Here is a 20,219-nt window from a genome sequence, read left to right on the forward strand (position 1 = left end):
GGATATAAAATGGGTAATTTTGACTACAGTAAATTACAAAAGGTTTTGTATAAACAAAACCCAATGCCTCCGAGGTTAGAAAGAAAGCAGAAAACTTGGGGATGGTGGTTTACTGTGAGTTTCTCTGATCAAGGCCTCAATTCTTAAATATATAGATTGCTTAGTCAAATTTATAAGAATCCAAGTAATTTTCAATTCATAAATGGGCACATGATATGAGAAGGCAGTTTTCTGTATTATTGCACTACTTAATAAACTCCAGTGGCTCCCAATTTTCTCTAGAAGATGCATACACACATACGTGCTATATACATATAGTTGTATGCCTACACTCACACACCTATATGTATACATATATATGTTAATATAGTTATGTATTTATACATGCATATTCATCTTTGGCAGTGCAATATGTTAAATGATGAGGAAACAAATAGAAAAGGCAGCCTCTACTCTTGAAGAATTCACATGCTAATGAAGGAGATGACACATAAGGTAGTCTACTAGTCAGGTCCCATTGTCCTTTAAGTGAATAAACAAAGTAGATAATAATGTCTCTTCTTTCAGTTTCTGATGATGCACATTTCTTCAATGTCACTTACTTAAATAGCAAAAATCTTTCTTTTCTGCGTCTTCAGTACTTGTGACTGTATCATCTACAGGGGCAGTTGCAAGGCTATAACTTGATAAGGGTTGAATTACATGATGATGGTTCCAGGCACTGGCTGGAAGCATGGCCAGTCCAAATGCTCTAGATTTGTGATCTTAGGGTCTCTTCATTGGTGTCTGAAAGTAGGTGGTGGAGAAGGTGGTGGTAGTGATTTGGCATGCTGCTTTCTATCTCTCCCTCACAGTTACCTACTTTTTCAGGGAGGCTGGCTTACTTGTCCAATGGATGTCAGTTAGTTGGCTGTTGATGAGTATAACCAATGCCTTTTCCATAGGTTTACTTTCCCAGATATTGCCATTCTCAACCTGCCCAATCTATCTTTCTGGTAGCATTACTTTAAGTTACTTTAAGCACTGCTTAGTCCAGTGACACTGGTGTACTTGTTATTTCTCATATATCAAAACCCATCCTTTGCCTTTGCATCTCGGCTTTGACTTTCTCCCTTTCATCTCTACTCTGAAATGTACTTCTTCCTTCCTTCATTAGAATACCTAATTTGTTTAATACTCAGTTGAAATGCTTATAATATGAAGCCTTTCTTGATCTCCACAGCCACTCATACCTTTATCTTTCAAATAGCCTTTCTACTTTGTATATTCCTACAGAGCTACATGTTGTTTCCATTGAGAGAATATAAACTCCTTTATGACAAGAATTCTTTATTGTTTATTTTGTTCCACAGTGCCCACATATTTCTAGTACCTAGTAGGTATTTAAAGAGTTTTTTTTATTGATTGATTGATTGACATACACACAGTGATCAGTGTGAAGTCTTTAAGTTTTCTGATTGTGTGCAGTCTGTGCAGTAGACATTTATCACCCAATTTTTTTGTGCTGATATGTAAAACTATTTTTGAAATGACTTTTTTAATAAGATTTTGCAACATTCTAGAGTGATACAACTAGTACAATATCATCTTCAAACAGAAGCATCTAGCGGATTTTGGCATATATGAGAAATCCCTTCTTGAATTATACTCTGGAACAAGTTACTGAGACTAGTGAAGAACTTTGATTATTCTGCTTATTACTTTTCTTGGTACTAATGATCAAAATGCCATTTAGTAATTTTTTCTGATGTTATATCTTCCATATCTCTTCTATAATATCATATTTTCATTGGAAATACTTTGTTTAGCAGAAAAAAGTTAAGTGACGCTATTTTGTTTTTGAAGGAAGATATTTTTAACAACTAGCAAATTACATGCAGCAATATTACCTATATTTTAGTCATTTCTGATAATAAAGAAATTATGATTATTGTTTAATATTTCTAGCACAGGCCTTCATCAATGAAGTAATAAATAAAATGTGATTCTATGTGTTTAAAAATGATAAAAAAAAAAGAGGTTCTTGAATTAGATACACCCTAAGGATTACTATAATTCAACCACTTCCAGATTAGAGGAATTTTGTCTTTTTATCAATCAAGTTAGCAATAATCAGTTATCAAGTGCCTTTTCTCTGCCAAGCAATGTGACTGGTCCTAAAAATAAAAATGTAAAGAATTAAGCAACCTCTACTTGAAAGAAGCTTGCATTCTAACGTAGAAGAAAACAATCATACACATAAATATCACAAACACAAACAAAATGATTGTTAAACACAAGGTATTTTGGAAGGGAGAACACTAGCAATTAGAGGAATCAGGAAAGGTTTCATGAAGAAGGTGGCTGCTGATCCTAATCTTAAAGAGAGAGAGAGAGAGAGAGAAGAGAGAGAGAGAGAGAGAGAGAGAGACAGAGAGGAAAGAGAGAGAGATAGATCCCATGAAGCATAGGTAAGGAGAGTATTAGAGGATTTGAAGATGGTTTAGTAGTGCAGTATTTTGGAGACAGGAATGTGTTTGGAGAGATTGAAGGGCATATTGGCTGAGAAGGGGAGTATCATATTATGAAGCTGAAATCTAAGATTGAGACAGTGTGTGTGATGAGTTTTTTTAAATTTTATTAATTTTTACTTATCAGCAATCACTTCCATATGCTTTTGAGTTTAAAATTTTTCTCCCCTTCCTCCCCACCACCCTCCCCAAGATGACACACAATCTGATATAAGCTATACATTTACATTCCTATTAAACATATTTTCATACTAGTGAAGTTGTAAGTAAAAGTTAAACCAATAGGAGGAACCATCAGAAAGAGGAAAGAAAACTCAACAGAAGATAGAAAAATAAGATAACTATACAACTTCCATATTTTTTTCTTTCTTTGGATGTAGATAGCATTTTCTTCTATCAGCTTCCATTTTATGGGAGAATTCATCCTATTCACAGTCACAGTTATGATTACTATGTGTTTCTTTTTCTTCATCCTTTCTCCCTCTGTTTAATGCTTTTCTTTCTCCCTTCTCCTTTTCCCCGCTCACAAGCGTTTTGCTTTTGACCACCACCCTCTTTCAATCTCTCCTGCCTTCAATTATCCCTTTCCCTTTTCTTCCCCTTTACCCTTACTGCTTCTGCCATCCTTCCTATCGCCCTTCCCTTTTCTTTCCCCTTTTCCCTCCTACTGCCTATAGGGCAAGTTAGGTTTCTATACCTAACTGAATATGTTATTCCCTTCTTGAGCCAAATATGGTGAGAGTAAGGTTCAAACAATGCTCACCCCACTCCTTTCTTTCCCTCTCCTGTAATAGGATTTTGTGTCTTTTCCTGTAATGTAATTTACCTTTGTTTGCCTCCTCCTTTCTCAATACATTTTCTAAGATCAGACTAATCCACTTACGTGCATCCATTTAACCCACTTGATTAGATTTTTTTATCATTACATCAAAGTCAACTAATATCCAACCCCTTTATGTATACTCCCTTAAAGTGGTGTAATAACAATACAGTTCTCAAGAGTTGCAAGTGTCATCTTCCCTTGTAGGGATGTAAACAGTCCGCCCTTATTAACAACATTTTGAATCTCTCTGTCCAATTTACCTTTTCATGTCTTTCTTGAATCTGGTACTTGAAAATCAAATTTTTTGTTGAGCTCTGGTCTTTTTATCAGGAAGATTGTGAAGTATTCTATTTCATTGAATATCCATGTCCTCCCCTTGAAAAATCATGCTCATTTTTGCTGAATAGTTGATCTTTAGCTCCTTTGCCTTATGGAATATCATGTTCCACATCCTGCAGTCTTTTGATGTAGAAGCTGCACGGTCCTGTGTAATCCTGATAGTGATTCCATGATATTTAAATTGTTTCTTCTTGGCTGCTTGCAGCACCTTCTCTTTCATTTGGCAATTTTGGAATTTTGCTATTGTATTCCTTGATATTGTCTCTTTCAGGTGGTGAGTGATATAGTCTTTCTACGGTTATTTTCCCTCCTGGTTCTAGGGCTTCTGGGAAGTTTTCCTTTATGATTTCCTAAAAGATACTGTCCACATTCTTTTTTTCATGATGATTTTCAGGTAGACCAATTATTTTTAAATTGTCTCTCCTGGATCGATTTTCCGGGTTGGTTGTTTAACCAATGAGGAATTTTACATTTTCATCAAATTTTTTTTCATTTTATCATTTCTGTTTGACTGATTCTTGCTCTCTCATAGAGTGATTAGTTTCCATTTGTCCAATTCTAGCTTTTTAACAGATTGTTTTCTTTTGTTATTTTTTGCACTTCCTTCTCCAATTGGCCAATTGTGTTTTTTAGGGATTTGTTTTCTTCAGTGTACTTTTTTTCCAACTGGCCAATTGTATTTTTTAAGGACTCTTTACCTCTCTCATTAGACTTTTAAAATCCTTCTTGAAGTCTTCTAAGAAGGATTTTTGTGCTTCAGACCAGTTCATATTACCTTTTGATGTTGCAGATGTGGATTTGTTGACAATATTGTCCTCTTCAGAATTTCTGTCTTGATCTTCACTCTTCTCATAATACGAATCTATGGTACTTTTCTTTTTACTCATGGTTTTATTTCCTGGCCTTTAAAGAAATTGAGCTCTCCTTCTGGGGAACAGAGTGCACTGACCCAAGCTTCTTGTGTTCGGAGCCTAGGTCTTGGTCACTGGTTTTGTGTGCTGGGGCCTCTTATGTTGGCAATTGGAGGTTGTAGGGTTCTGGCAGCTTACCTCGTGTTGCACTGGAATCAGCAAGGCTGGAACTTTCAGGCAATTCTAGGTTGCCTGCTTTTCCTTTCCTTTAGCTTTCTTCAACTCCTTTTAGATGAGTACTGGAGGGTATTTATCTGCCTGGGTCTCCTTGCAATGCTGCCTCCCTCATTTCTGCTAATGCACTGGGAGATTTCTTTGAGGTACAGTGCCTATGCACCTGATGGTTTTCTGAGCTGGTCTCCACTGGATCCCCTTGCCATCACTGAGACACTTGGAGGTCCAAGTGTTGGTGTATGCCTTCTCTACCACCTGAGCTTGAGGATCTCCTCTGACAGTTGGAGGCTGTAGGTTTCTGAAAGCTTACCTGGCATTGGGTTGGAATCAGCAAGGCTGGGACTGTAAGAAGACTCTAGGTTGGTTTCTTCAGCTCCTTTCAGATGAACACTTCAGGGTGCTTATCTGCCTGGGGCCCTTTATAGTGCTGCTTCCCTTATTTTTGCTGAGGCACTGGGAGACTCTTTTGCTGGGCTGCTGCACTGCTGTTCCCTGTCTTTCTTCTAGTTCAGCTGTTCCAGGGATTTTTTTTTCCTGGGGTGATATTTTCTGGGTCTTCAAAGGTTGATAGGGGAGGGTGAGACCAACTACCTTTTTACTCCACCATCTTGGCTCCTGGAAGCAGAACCTTGTGATGAGTAGTAAAAGCTGCAGAGAAAATATTATGTTTTATCCCATAAACAACAGAGAGCTAGTGAAGAAAATTGAACATGGGAGTGGTATGTTCAGATCCTTATTTAAAGGAAAATTACTTCGTCAGCAGTGTGGAAGAAAAACTGAAGTGGTATAACACTTGAGGCAAGAAGTTAGTGAAAGGGGATGAGGACCTGAAATAAGATTATAGTTTTAAAATGAAAGGTGAGACATTGGATAAAGAGCTGTGGAGTTAGAAATATCAAGATATGGCAATTGATTGAATATAGGGAAAGTGATTATGAGGAATCAAAGATAATACTGAGGTTAGAAATCTGGAGAATAAAAAGATGGTAATATTTTTGACAGAAATAGATAAGTTTAGAAAAGAGAAGGGTTTAATGAGGAAATATTGTAAGTTCAGTTTTGTTTATTTTGTATTTGAGATGTTTCCATGACATCCAGATTGACTATCCAATACACAATTGATGATGCACCAAAGCTCAGGGGAGAGCCTAGACTTGGGACTCAGCTGTAGAGGAAAAAAAAACAATTAAATTTGTGGGAACTAATGAGATTCCTGGAAGTGGATAAGGAGAAAAGAAAAGGAACTAAGACAAAACAATGGGTAAAATGCAGAATGAGGTGATGTGATATGGATGATGAAAAAGCAAATGTGATGGAGAAAAGGCAGTCAGACCAAAAATAAACAAAGATCATGTGAGTGTAATACTAGGAAAAATGAGAGAAAAGGGTTTCCAGGAGGAGAAGGAGGAAAATAATGTGAAGTGCAGATGATAAGACTGAGAAAGAAAATCAGAATTATAGCTTAAGATGTTTTTGGTAACTCAGAAGAATCAAAGCCCATTGATGACATTAGAAGTCAGATTGCAGAGTTTAGGAAACAGGTAGATAGAAGGAAAGGAAAATGACAATACAGATAGTTTGACTGAAAAAAAAGAAAAGAGCTATGGGATGTTAGACTAAGGAAAAGGTAGGATTTAGTGAAGAACTTGTAGGATAGTGGGGGAGGACTTTGTCATGTTTGAAAACAATTGAGAAGAAACCAACAGATAGAAATCGACGGTAAGTGACAGAAGGAATGATCAATTTTGCTATCTGCTGGAGAAGACAGAGGAAAGAGGGATCAAGGACGTGCTCAGAGGGAATGATCTTGGCAATGCTAATGCCCCTTTCTTTGGCACAGACTAAGAAAAAGGAGGAGATAGTGAGACATGATGTTAATGGATTTTGAGAAGAGGAAGCTCACAATAAATGGCTGCAGCGTTTTTTTTTTTCAGTTCAGGCAAAGACCTCAGCTGAGATAATGGTTATTGGGGATATTTTCAGTGGTTTCAGAAGGCCTTCCTTCCTTCCTTCCCTTTCTCTTTCATTCCTTCCTTCCCTCCTTCTTTTAATTATTCCTCCATATTTGCATTCCTTTCTCCCTCCCTTCCTTCCTTGCAGTTATTGTCAGGGGCTTAAAAAAGGCCTTACTCCTTGACTTCCTGCAGGCCTACCTACCTGCCTACCTCCCTACTCTTCTTTCTTGCTTTCTTGTCCTTTTCCCTTTCTTCTGTCCTTTCCTCCTTTTTCTACCCTCATTTCTTACTTTCAGTTATAGAGGATAATAGGCTTCTTTAAGTAATTAATTATAAATGTTAGGAAAAAATAACTACAGACTGTTATGCCCATACTTACTTTACCAAGTAGTGAGATAAACAAATTTATACTATTGCCTAAATGTTATGTGTGTATGATTTTTCAATGGTGAAGGTTAAAGTAATAGTCTAGAAAATGAATGTATTGGTTAAAATAATAAAAACAAATTTTAAAATGTGTAGGCTATTTTTTCAAGTGGAAAGAAAACATTTAGTGTAAAATATTCTCTGTGAATATGGGTTGAACATTAAAACTTCTCAGTCATCATGTACATTTTGTTTAATTTTTGTGCTGGCTTGCGAGTATCTTGTTTATAATGCTATGTTTCCAAAATCTATGAACCAATATTCTCATTCCGATTAAAATGAGGAAAACAGATTGGTTTTAACACTCGATAGCATTTTTATAGACTCACATTTCTTCATAGATCATTTAGCTATAAATAATCCATGCAAACAGCAATTAGACCTTTCACAGTTTTATGTGCATAGGCATAATATCTATTCAGCCAACATAATTTTTTTTTTTGCATGCAATACTCTGTAACACAACATACACATTTTAAAGTAGATATTTGGAAGATCCATTGAATAATTTGGAAATGAACTGTGAAAGAATTCTTAATGGTGAAATGTGATAGGAATTATCTTTGTACAAAATCATAGTTGAGCCTCCAGGCTCTCTATTGTGCAACAGAACTGACTCGATGCATTCTAATAAATTCAAAAACTATTAAGTGCTTAGTATTTTCTAGGCATTCTCTTTTTAGGGATACAAATATTGAAATGTAAGAGACATTGCTCTTATGGAGTTATTAAATTATTAGAAGGAAACACTGTATATGTATGTAAATGAATAAAAAATTCAATATATACTAAGTAATTAAGTCCTATTTGATTTTCTGTTTTCATTAATATGAATGTTTCCTTTGAATATCCTCATTTTATGTTAACAAGTTAAGAACTGGTATTATTTTGCCACATAAACTTAAAAGAGGCTGTTATGAGGTCCAAGGATCATAGAAATACTAGTGACTCAATAAATCACTGAGTCAATCCCCCTAATTATTGGCATGTAATCCAGTTTTGGCCCAAGTCAGATCAGATTACACATTTACTACTAAATTATGATATGACAGGCATTATAGTAAGGGCTAAGGATAAGAAAGGCAGGAAGGGAAAAAAGTCATTAAGAAACTTAAATTCTAATGAGGAATAAAATCTGTAAACAACAAAATAGGTATATGCAGGAAAATAAAAAACATAGAGAGTACAAGGTATTAGAGGATATGGAGATGTTTCCTAGAGTAGATCGTTTTTGAACAGAACTCCAAGGAAATCAAAGCAATCAATAAGCAGATGTGAGGGAGCAGAACATTCCATCTGTAGAGGACCTCTAATTAAAAGTCAAAAAGGTAGCAGAGGCAGTGTCTTGTTTGGAGAACTGCATGTAGGCCAATATTGCCTGATCATAGGGAGTATGAAGGAGGGTAAGATTTAAGACTGGAAAGTTATGTAGGTTGAATTTATGAAGAGATGTAATGTCAAATTAAAAAAAAAATACTCTACATTTGATCTTTTTTTGTGTGTGTAGGGGGGGTGTGAGGCAATCAGGGTTAACCAGCTAGTGTCTGAGATTGGATTTGAACTCAGGTCCTCCCGACTGTAACGCCTGAGCTTTCTCCACCTAGCTCTCGCTTACATTTGATCTTGATGATAGTAGGGAGCCACTGTTCATTGGGCAGAGAATGGACAGTCAGACCTGCATTTTAGAGATGTAAGTGAAAGGAAGAGTGCAAATGCAAGAGTTGTTGTTAGAGTGGAAGCCACAAGATTTAGCAATGGATTCAGTGTTTGGAGTGAAAGATAGGAGTCAAGAATGATGCCGTAGCTATGAGGCTGGTTGATTGAAGAACAGTATTACTTTTAAAATAATAGGAAGGTGAGGCAGGAGAGGATTTCAGGGCAAAGATCATGATTTCTGTTTTAACCATGTTGAGTTTGAGGTTTTTATGCTTCAATCTGTGTTCAAACACCATCAATTCCTTCTCTGGGGGTGCACGGCAATTTTTTTTTCATCATAAGTCTTTCAGAGCTGTCTTGAATCATTGTATTGCTGACAATAGTTAAGTCATTCACAGCTGATCATCTTACAATATTGCTATTACTTTGTACATAGTAATTTTCACTTTGCATCAGCCAATGCAAGTCTTTCCAGGATTTTCTGACAGCATTCTGCTCATCATTTCTCATAGCGAAATAATATTGCAACATAATCACGTACCACAACTTGTTCAGTGTTCCCCAATTGATTACCATCCCCTAAATTTCCAATTCTTTGTCTCCAGAAAAGAGCTGCTATAAATGTTTTGCATGTATGAGTCTTTTTTTTCCCTTTTTTTCAATCTCTTTTTTGATACAGACCTAGTATTGATATTGCTAGGTCAAAGGGTATGCACAGTTTTATAGATCTTTGGACATAGTTCCAAATTGTTCTACAGAATGATTGAATCAGTTCACAACTCCATCAACAATGCATTACTGTCTCATTTTTCCCACATCCCCTCCAACATTTGTCATTTATCTTTACTGTCCTATTAGCCAATCTAATAGGTATGAGGTAATACTGCAAAATTGTTTTAATTTGCATTTCTCTAATCAATAATGAGTTAGAATTCCCCCCCAATATGGCTTTGATTACTTCATCTTAAAACTGATCTTATATTTTGGTGTATGCAATTCTAAATGTCCAAAAGGCAGGTAGGGATACAGGACTGAAGCTGGACAAAAAAAAAATATATAAAAGATTAGGAGATATATATGTGTGTGTGTGTGTGTGTGTGTGTGTGTGCATACATATACATATATAGATAGATATAAACACACACATATATATGCACATATATATACATATATACACACACAGATATACATATACATATATATGTATGTATGTATATATATACACATGTGCGTATGTATATGGGTGTATGTAGGTACATGTCTATATGTATATGCATGTATATATATGTATATATGTATATATGCATATGTGTGTATGTGTGTGTATGTATGTGTGTGTGTATAAATATATATATATGAATCATAGGCATAAAAATGATCTTTCACATCATGGGAACTGATGAATTTGTCAAGTGGCATACTATTAAAAGAAAAGGAAAAAAGATAACCGTATTTAGTGGAAATGAAAGGGTTGAAGAAACATCAAAGGGGACTGCGAAGTGTTCAGTAGACAGTGGGAAAACCAGGAGAGAGCAGTATCATGAAAATGTAGTGGGGAAAGAATATTCAGAAGGAAAAAAGTGATGAACAGAATAGTTAGAAAACCCATAGGTAAGCAGGTAATGGAGCCAGAATTGGAACACATTTACTCTGTCTTCAGATATAGCAGCATACTAACTAGCCCTATTTCATTGTTACATGAGTGAATTAAGCAGGTAGGAAGGGCACTATTTTCATACTTTTGTTTCCCAGGGTATATTGTAAGAAACTTAAAGGTATGATTGGGAACAACCTGCACCAGATAGTGATAATCAATCTCTACACCATTACAATATTCCCATTAGAATACTGTAAGACACAGCTCATCTAATAAGGGATCTAGAGGTAGACAATAAACAAACAAACAAACAAATAAATAAATAAATAAATAAATAAATAAAAAATAAACAAGTAAATAAAAATAAAGTAAATTTATATATATATATATATATATATATATATATATATATATATATACACGTGTGTGTGTGTGTGTGGTGTGTGTGTGTGTGTGTGTATGGAAAGGAAGCCAGAGAAGCCATAAAATAACTCTCAAACAAGTTACTTGACAGAAAAATAAATCTCATCATTTTCTTGGCAAAGATAGTGAAGTGGTTTACCATTTTCTTCTCCAATTTATTTTACAAATAAGAAACTGAGGCAAACAAGGCTATGTGACCTGCCCAAGGTCATAGGCTTAGGAATTGTCTGAGGCCAGATTTGAACTCAGGAAGATGAGTCTTTCTGACTCCCACCCCTTCATTTAATGTACTATAACACCTACGTACCTCTTTTCTGACTAAAAAAATAGGAAAGAAAATTAGCTAGAACAGAAAAAAGAGCCCAAGCCAATTATTCAAGATAAAGTTAAGTGTTTTAAGAGAAGAAGAACATATTTTCTAATGTTCTGCAATGGTTCTACAGTAGTTGTTGGGTAAGATTAGGAACATTTAAGAAAAGATTTTAAAATTGTGAAAAGTGTTTTCAAGGACTTTATATTATATAGTTAGTGCTCTCATACTTTCATACTTTTCTGACTTACAGTTTGCATAATATAATAAACAACTTAATAGAAAAGGGCAGCCAGTTGGCACAGTGGATAGAGCATCAGTCCTGCAGTCAGAGGACCTGAGTTTAAATCTGGCCTCAGACACATATTACTTACTAGCTGTGTGACTCTGGGCAAGTCACCTATCACCAATTGACTCACCAAAAAAAAAAAAAAAACCAAAGAAAAAAGAAAAGACAGAGAGAGAGAGAGAGAGAGAGAGAGAGAGAGAGAGAAATATAATTCCCAGTTTAAAAAGTCCATTTCCAATTAGTTATTCTAAGAACTCTAGTAATTTGACAGTTATTATTGACTGATCCCAGATGGCAACATTTGTCTAGTATACAGAAAGTCACTAAAGTGGAGAAAAATATTTCTAAACTGTGGAAACTACATTGCAACCTTAATGAACATGATGTATTTATTACACTTACTGGTCACATTGAAAAAGTGATTTAAAATCAACTCAATGATTCATGAATTTCAAACAAAAAGCATGAATCCACAATTAATATGCATTAAATCGAAGCTGTTATTAATTTGCCTATCATATTCTTTGCAACATCAATACATTTATGTTGTTGTCTCATTGTAATGTGGAAGTGATCTAAATTCATTAAGATAAAGCCAACATGACTGTGGGCAAGTCACTTAACCCCAGTTGCCTAAAAATGAATAAAAGAAAAAAGAAAAAAGAAAGATAAAGCCAATACATGCCAAGTTCTGTCATACTCTGCCATGCTGCAAAGGCTTAGAGTATTCATGTCCACTGTGATTTTACTTTGCAAGGACTAACATAACTAAGGAAAGAAAAGATTAGTAGACCACCAGGAGCTTGGGAACTTGCTGATGAATTCTTCAGCCATGTCAACCAAAGACCCCAAATAAAATACAAAATAATTCTCAGTTCTGTATGAGCTCCTTCCACTTTCATATTACTGTTTTCAGAATTTTGGAAAAGGGTGCTAAGGGTATAGAAATCACCTCCCAATAAATTCTGAATGGAATTTTCTAGTTACAATCCATACATAAGATTCTTGACAACTACACAAAATTTCAAGCTGTTACTGGATAAAATGTATCATATTAATACTTACGCTTTTGCTCTAAATGAATCCAAGAACTTAAAATTATATAGTTATAGCTAAAAAGAAGGTGGATCTCAGGCTTTACACAGAGAAAAAAATTCATTTTTTTTACAGATGTGGACTTATTATCATTGTAAAGGAAATAAGAAAAATCATTTGATTGAATACTTATACACATACTTTTTCTGAGCAGTTGTAAAAAAATATACACACACACAAAGTACAACATAATTACAATATTAATAACAAAGGATAAGAAGGTTGATGAATTCTACATTAAAAAATAATAAATAAATCCAGGACTACTTTTTTTTTCTTTAGATAATTGAGGTTAAGTGATTTGCCCAGGGTCACACAGCTAGTAAGTGTCAAGTGCTTGGTCTCAGGCCGGATTTGAACTCATGTCCTCCTGACTTTAGGGCCAGGGTCGTATCACTGTGCCATCTAGTTGCCCCAGGACTACATTATTATTTAAAGATTTCATGACAAAAGTAAGAGATAAAGGAATGGCCAGCAAAACAACAACAACAACAACAACTAAAAGATCTTGAAAAATACTATTTAAAATTAAGAAATCAAAAAGGCTAGAAACTTGTGTACTAAATAGAAGTTACATGTAAGTGTATCATGAATACTTTTTTAAAGCAAGCATTTTATTTCTTTTTTTCTTTTTTTTTTAATAATAGGAGTAGAACTTATTTTGTAAAAAAACAGCAGGGGATATAATCATGATCTCAGATAAAGTTAAAGCTAAAAGAGATTTAATCAAAAGAGAAAATAAAGAAACTGCAATATGTGTCAACAATATTATTCAATATTGTTTTGGATCATTTAAAATAACTGGACAGTATAAAATACCTGACAGTATACCTGCCAAAACAGACACAACATAAAACACTTTTTTTGCCAAACATGAAACACTTTTTACACAAATAAAATCAGATGTAAATAATTGAAGTAATATTTATTGTTCATGTGTAGGTAAAGCCAATATAATAAAAAGTGACAATTTTAACCTAATGCATATATTTAATGACATCAGTTAAATACTAATGCTCTATCTTACTGAGTTAGAAAAAAATAATAAATCTATTTGGAAGAACAAAAGGTCAGGAACTTCAAAGAAGCCAAGAAAAAAAGATGTAAAGGACACAGATTCAGTAGTATCAGACCTTAAACTATATTATAAGGTGAGAGTGTTGTTGAAGAGTAAAATGGATAATTTTGATTACATTAAATTAAAAATTTCTTGTATAAATAAAACCCATGCACCCAAGAATAGAAGGAATGCAGAAAATTGAGAAAATATTTTCATAGACAATCTCTCAGATAGGATATGATTGGATTGGAATATAGCTGTGTTGTAGGAAATTATGAACATATTTATTTAGATAAACATGGAAAGACTTGCACTTATGAGGGAAGATGCTATCCACCTTCAAAAAAATACATGACAAGTGGAAACAAGCATAATATGGTGTTGCATATACCTGTATGAGTATATATGTATGTATGCATGTATACATGCATGCATGTATATGTATATATACACATACACATGTATTCACATATATATGCATACATATGTATGTTTATAGGTTCTATGTATATATATATATATATGTGTGTGTGTACATTGTGTGTGTGTGTGTGTGTGTGTGTGTGTCTGTGTATTTCTGAATGAGCTTAATTATAGCCTTCTTTACAGTGGAGAGGTGGTGGAGGAAGAGGAAAAATAAAGTAAAAAGTGCACACCAGAAAACAAAAGAAAACCTACCAGGAAGCAAAAAATAGCTGGGCAGCTTTGAAGATAACCTGCAGTGTTTATTACAAGGGCTTTCATTTTTTTTTGCATAAATTTTTATTAATTATTTTATTCTTAGTTTTCAACATTCACTTCCACAAGATTTTGAGTTCTAAATTTTCTCCCCAACCCCCGCTCCCACCCCAAAATGGTATGCATTCTGAATACCCCTTCCCCTAATCTGCCCTCCATTCTATCACCATCCTCTCCTCTTATCCCCTTCCCCTTCTATTTTCCTGTGAGTCAGGATAGATTTCTATACCCCTTGGTCCATATATCTTACTTTTCAGTTGCATATAAAAAGAATTTTTAACATTTGTTTTTTGAAATTTTGAGTCCTAAATTTCTCCCTTCCTTCTTCCACACCCACCCTCATTGAGAAGGCAAGCAATTCAATATAGGTTATACATATGTAGTCATGCAAAACACTTCCATAATAGTCATGTTGTAAAAGATTAACTACATTTCTCTCCATCCTATCCCACCCCCTGTTTTTTTTCTATTCTCTCCCTTGACACTGTCCCTCCTAAAAAGAGTTTGCTTCTGATTAACCCTTTCCCCAATCTGCCCTCCCTTCTATCACTCCCCCACCATCCCTTAATCTCTTTCCCCCTATTTTCCTATAGGGTAAGATAGATTTCCATTCCCAGTCTGTGTGTGTGTGTGTGTGTCTCTCTCTCTCTCTCTCTCTCTCTCTCTCTCTCTCTCTCTCTCTGTCTTTTTCAGCCAAGGACAAGGTTTATTAGAAAATCTGTCATATTGGGAAAACTCTTAAGGAGTCTGAATGGTAGTAAGCCATTGGCTAGATTACAATAATCTGAGCAGTGGCTAGATTTTAAGAATATAAGCAGTGGCTAGATTACAAGAATCTAAGCACTTTAATGGAGACAAGATGGACCTTATATACAGAAAGACCATGGGAGTGATCTAGCAGTGGCCAAGTACTTTGGGGTGAGTCGAAGGAGGTGTCTAAGGAGGATCTGGTTGGGAGTGGCCTTTAAGATGGGATGAACAGAACTCTTCCAAGTTCTGGATAAGGGAGAATGGAGCCTAGTTAGGATTAAGGGTGGGAAATGGCCTGGGGCCATAGGGAGGTCCACAATGAAAGGCCAGTTGATGGGATTATACCTCCAGGGGAATGCCAGAGATTTGGTCATGTTAGAAAGTCCAGGGTTTCCTTTGGGGGGGGGGGTCTAGATGTTAGCCTCATCATTCCCCCCTCAAACAAATGGGACCCAAATTCTTTTGGGGTAAGGGAAAAGGTCTTGGCTTCTGAAACTGCTTCCTGCTGACAAGGGGTGTAGAGCTGTCCCTGCCTCAAGGGGGTCCCAAAGAGTAGATTGACTGGAAGGAAGCACAGGTTCCATCCAAGGAATGATGGGGAGACATTGACTGGTACTCACTGTTTGCTATCAACTATAGGTGAATATCCTGTAATCTGGAAGACACAAATCTGACAGAAAAGACTGCAGTGCCTAGATATAAAGCAGGGACTGTATTTAGGGTACAAATATGAGAGGATAAAACATCTTTAGCTCTGTTTGGATTCAGATAATTCAGTTTTCCTCTGTGCAGTATCAAATCTGCCTCATACCCAGACTCAGGAGTAGACAGGTGGGTAACATTACCTTTCAAAGGAACATAATGAGGAAACTAAGCCAGGAGGATCCCATCTTAGACTTAGGCTAAAATTGTCCTCTCAGCTTTTTCCCAATGCTGACTTCCCACCAATATTACATTCTCTTGGAGTATCTTGTGGCATTTGTCAAATGTTTGATTATTGATTTATTGATGGATTATTATTGATGGATTAGACAACTCAAAATAAAATAATGAGCTTTTTTATCCCAAATAGCCAGTTTCACTAATCACAGCTTAGGAAAAACTTTTCTAGGATATACATCTCAAATTAAAATTTGTCCTGGTATAAAAAGGCAATCGTTAGATTGTTTCTATATACTTACAAATTCTCAGCAAGATAAAACCCAAAAAAGCTTTTTGGTAAGTTTACACATCAAAATAATAACCAAGAATAGCCAAGTTATTTTAGTGGTAAACAAATTATGAAAAGTTGTTTGACATAACTGATACAAAAAAGTTCACCAAATTGAAACTTGAAACAAACTCATTACCAATCAGGTGAATTCAGTTTTGTTAAATGCATTTCCAAATTACTTTACACAGAGAATCAACATCTCATCATTAACAGTTAAAACTACAACTTCAAGAAGAGCATACTCACCCAAGTTCAAAGGATAGCTTCTTTGCTTTGAATAGATTTTGATGAACCTGGGTTATGCTTCCAGGCAAAGGATGCCTGAAAGCCCAAGGCCATTGCCAAGGGGGCCCATGCTATAGCTGCTGCCCCTCCCCCCTCTTTCCTTCCCATGTTGGGGAGGGTAAAATCAAAGGTTAGGGATAAAGGGTGAAACTCTCTTCTTCAAGGAGAGAGATTAACAGATACTCTCTTGACTCAAGCAAAGGGAGTGGGAGAAAAGACTGACCTGGTTTGTAAGGAGGACTCTTTAATGATCAAACACAAATCCCCCAGAATCTGCAAAGATATTTTAGCTGTTCTAACTTTTCCCTGTAATCTCCATGAAAAAGAATTCAGGGGTGTAGAGTGAAGGGAGCAAGAAAGCCTCAGGGAACCAAAAAGCAACTACATTTTTTCCCAATTCTCAAGTTCCAACAGAACTGACAGAATTGGGCATACACTTCTAGGTAGGATGTCTGTCCTGTCCTCCATGCTGTGGAAGGGGTACCCAAGTCCATGCCCTTGAACTGACCCAGTGGACTGAGAGCCTGAGAGCATCAGGCTGAGTGCGAGACAGCCTCGTAATTGTCTGCCTGAAAAACACCTCCAAGCCTTGGTGCTTGGAGAGCAACCCCAACTGCACAGCAAGAAAGGCAGGGGGTGGAGGGTAGGGAGAGGAGAGGGTAGGCTTACATACTCTTCTGGTCTTGGCTAAAGAAGAACTTGGGGTTAAGCAGTTTCCCATATGGGCCACCAAAATGTTGAGGCTTAGGGGTCTAGGGGTGCTGGGATCCCAAAATCAGAGCACTTGAGTCTTGTCCAAAGGAATTCAACCCAAGTCTTCTTTCAGCCAAAGACAAGGTTTATTAGAATATCCATCATATTGGGAAGAGTCTTAAGAGGTCTGAACATTAGTAACCTATTGGCTAGATTATAAGAATCTGAGCAGTGGCTAGATTTTAAGAATATAAGCAATGGCTAGATCATAAGAATCTAAACTGATAATCTCTTAAAATATAATATTTAGGCTCTTTTTTTTCATCACGTATTTTGGGTAGTCCAACAATTTTTAAATCATCCCCCCTGCATTTATTTTCTAGGTCAGTTGTTTTTCCAATGAGATATTTCACAATGTCTTCTTTTTTTTTTTCATTCTTTTGGTTTTGTTCTATAAATTCTTCACTTTCCAGAGTCACTAGCTTACATTTGCTCCATGCTAATTTTTAAGGAATTATTTCCTTCAGTGAGCTTTTGGATCTCCTTTTTCCATTTGGCCAATACTGCTTTTTAAGCCATTCTTCTCCTCATTGCCTTTTTGGACTTCTTTTGCCATTTGGGTTTGTCTATTTTTAAGCTGTTATTTTCTTCAGAATTTTTTTGGGTCTCCGTTAGTAAGCTTTTGACTTGTTTTTCATGATTTTCTTGCATCACTCTCATTTCCTTTCCCAATTTTTCCTCCACTTGTCTTATTTAATTTTCAAAATCTTTTTTGAGCTTTTCCATGCCCCGTGACCAATTCATATTTTTCTAGAAGGCTTTGGATATAGGAGCTTTGACTTTGTTGTCTTATGTTTCAATCTTCTTTGTCACAAAAGTAAGATTCTATGGTCTGATTTTTTTCCTGCTGTTTGTTCATGTTCCCAGCTAATGATTACTTGACTTTTGAATTATTTGTTAAGGTAGAGCTCAGCTTTGGTAAATATATATATATATAATATATATATTTTTTCCTTTTCTCACAATATTATGTGGTATTCAACATAGCAATTTCCTGTAGAAAATGATTGCTTGGAGGGAGTGGGGCCAAGTTGGCAGAGTAAAAGCAGTGACTTGCTTGAGCTCTCCCCCAAACTTCTCCAAATAGATGTAAAAATGACTCCAGGAAAATTCCAGAGCAGAAGAACCCACAAAAAGACAGAATGAAACAAACTTGTGTGGAGTGTGTAATGTCCCAAGTTTCAGGGGTTTTATGCAGCTGTTTTCAGAAATACTTCTTCTGGACCTGTAAATTTTCAATTCTTCCAAGGTGGTATGATCAAAGGTGAGGTGTTTACTCATTTTCCTGGACCGTGCTCTAGTCTGAGTGACCACAAGCACTCTTTCCTTCCTTGGAAGTATGAGGGGGATTACCTCCTCACCACCAGCACAAGTTCCACCATGCCAGTGCTCCTTCTCACCCCAGGACTGCCACCTAGGACTGTGACTCAGATCTAAGCATGGGCAAAGCAAGAAAATCCTGCCTTAGTGCCAGAAAAGAAAGCCCTGCAATCCCCTTCTAATCAGTAATTCAATCCCCCTACCATCTGTGGACCAAGAAGCAATCAGTGCCCACTGTCACAGTTTCCCCTGGACTGTTTTAGGACCAGGGCTGGATTGATCTCCTCTGTCACCCATATCCAATAGACCTTTCCCACTGACCTTCTAAGTTGTCCTTGGCATTTGTGGGTTGAGAAGTCTAGAAACCACCACAGCTCCCCTTGATTCAATCCCCTGAGGACTTCTAGTTTGCTCTGACCCTTTCTTTGCCTGCACAGCCCATGATGAACTGCACTCCTCTCCCAGCCCTTTGCAATAGACTTTTTCCATCAACCATCCAGGATGTCTTGGGCTAGAAATTTGTTTCCTTTTGTGGGATATGCTACTCTAGAATGTGTTTAGTGTAATTTTTACAATTATTTGGAGGGGTTTGTGGGAGAGCTGAAGCAAGTCACTGTTTTTACTCTGTCATCTTGGCTCTGCCCCCTCCAAGCAAGCATTTTCTAGAGGCAATTGCTATGTCAAATAGCAAATAATATTGTGAGAAAAGAAGAGGAAAATACACACACACACACACACACACACACACACTTAACGGAAAGGAAAGAACTGGTTTCTGATGCATTTTTTTTTCCTGAATCAGCTCTTTATGTAAGTAACCACCGACTTCTTAGAGAAAAGAAGGAGGATTTAGTGCAAGTTAACCACAATAAAATTTAAAAAAAGATAGCATAAATAATTAAAACAACTACAGTTTTGACTTTTTTATCATTTATGCTTTGAAATGACAAATAGTTAATAGTCATTGACAAAAAAAAATTGCCAATTCCTGAGCAAGTGGAATTGATATTAATCAATCATGATAATAAGGGGGAAAAATCATAGAAAATTTCTGGTCCAGCAAAAACTTGATTTCTTTGCAAAGAAAATGACATGGAAGATAAAGGCAAAATTTATTTAGAAAAGAAGCTCATTTGTGAAATATGGGACATGATTATGAAAAGGAAGATATGAGCGTTGCCATCTCTATACAGCAAGAAGTAGTGGAAAGAAAATTTGATTTGTTTGTTTTGTTTTAACAGAGAGTTTGAAAACTCTCTGCCATCAAACATCAAAGAACATTTAAGAATGATCTTGAAGCAAAAGAAATAGACAAAATATTGATATGTCTGTCAAGATTGCTATAGCTATTTTCTTAATTGCTAAAATTGGAACATATTTATATTGTATATATGCATATGCATATATACCTACATACACACAGACACACACACAGAGTATGTATAATCTATATCTATATATAAACACACACACATATGTGTATGTACGTGTATATATATATATATGTGTGTGTGTGTGTGTGTGTGTGGTGTGTGTGTGTGTGTATGTACGTATATGGATATGTATATGCCTAAAACTTCAGTCCCTGGGCC

This window comes from Phascolarctos cinereus, unplaced genomic scaffold (genome assembly GCF_003287225.1).
Source record: "Phascolarctos cinereus isolate Bilbo 61053 unplaced genomic scaffold, phaCin_HiC Scaffold_9;HRSCAF=440, whole genome shotgun sequence".
NCBI lineage: Eukaryota > Metazoa > Chordata > Mammalia > Diprotodontia > Phascolarctidae > Phascolarctos > Phascolarctos cinereus.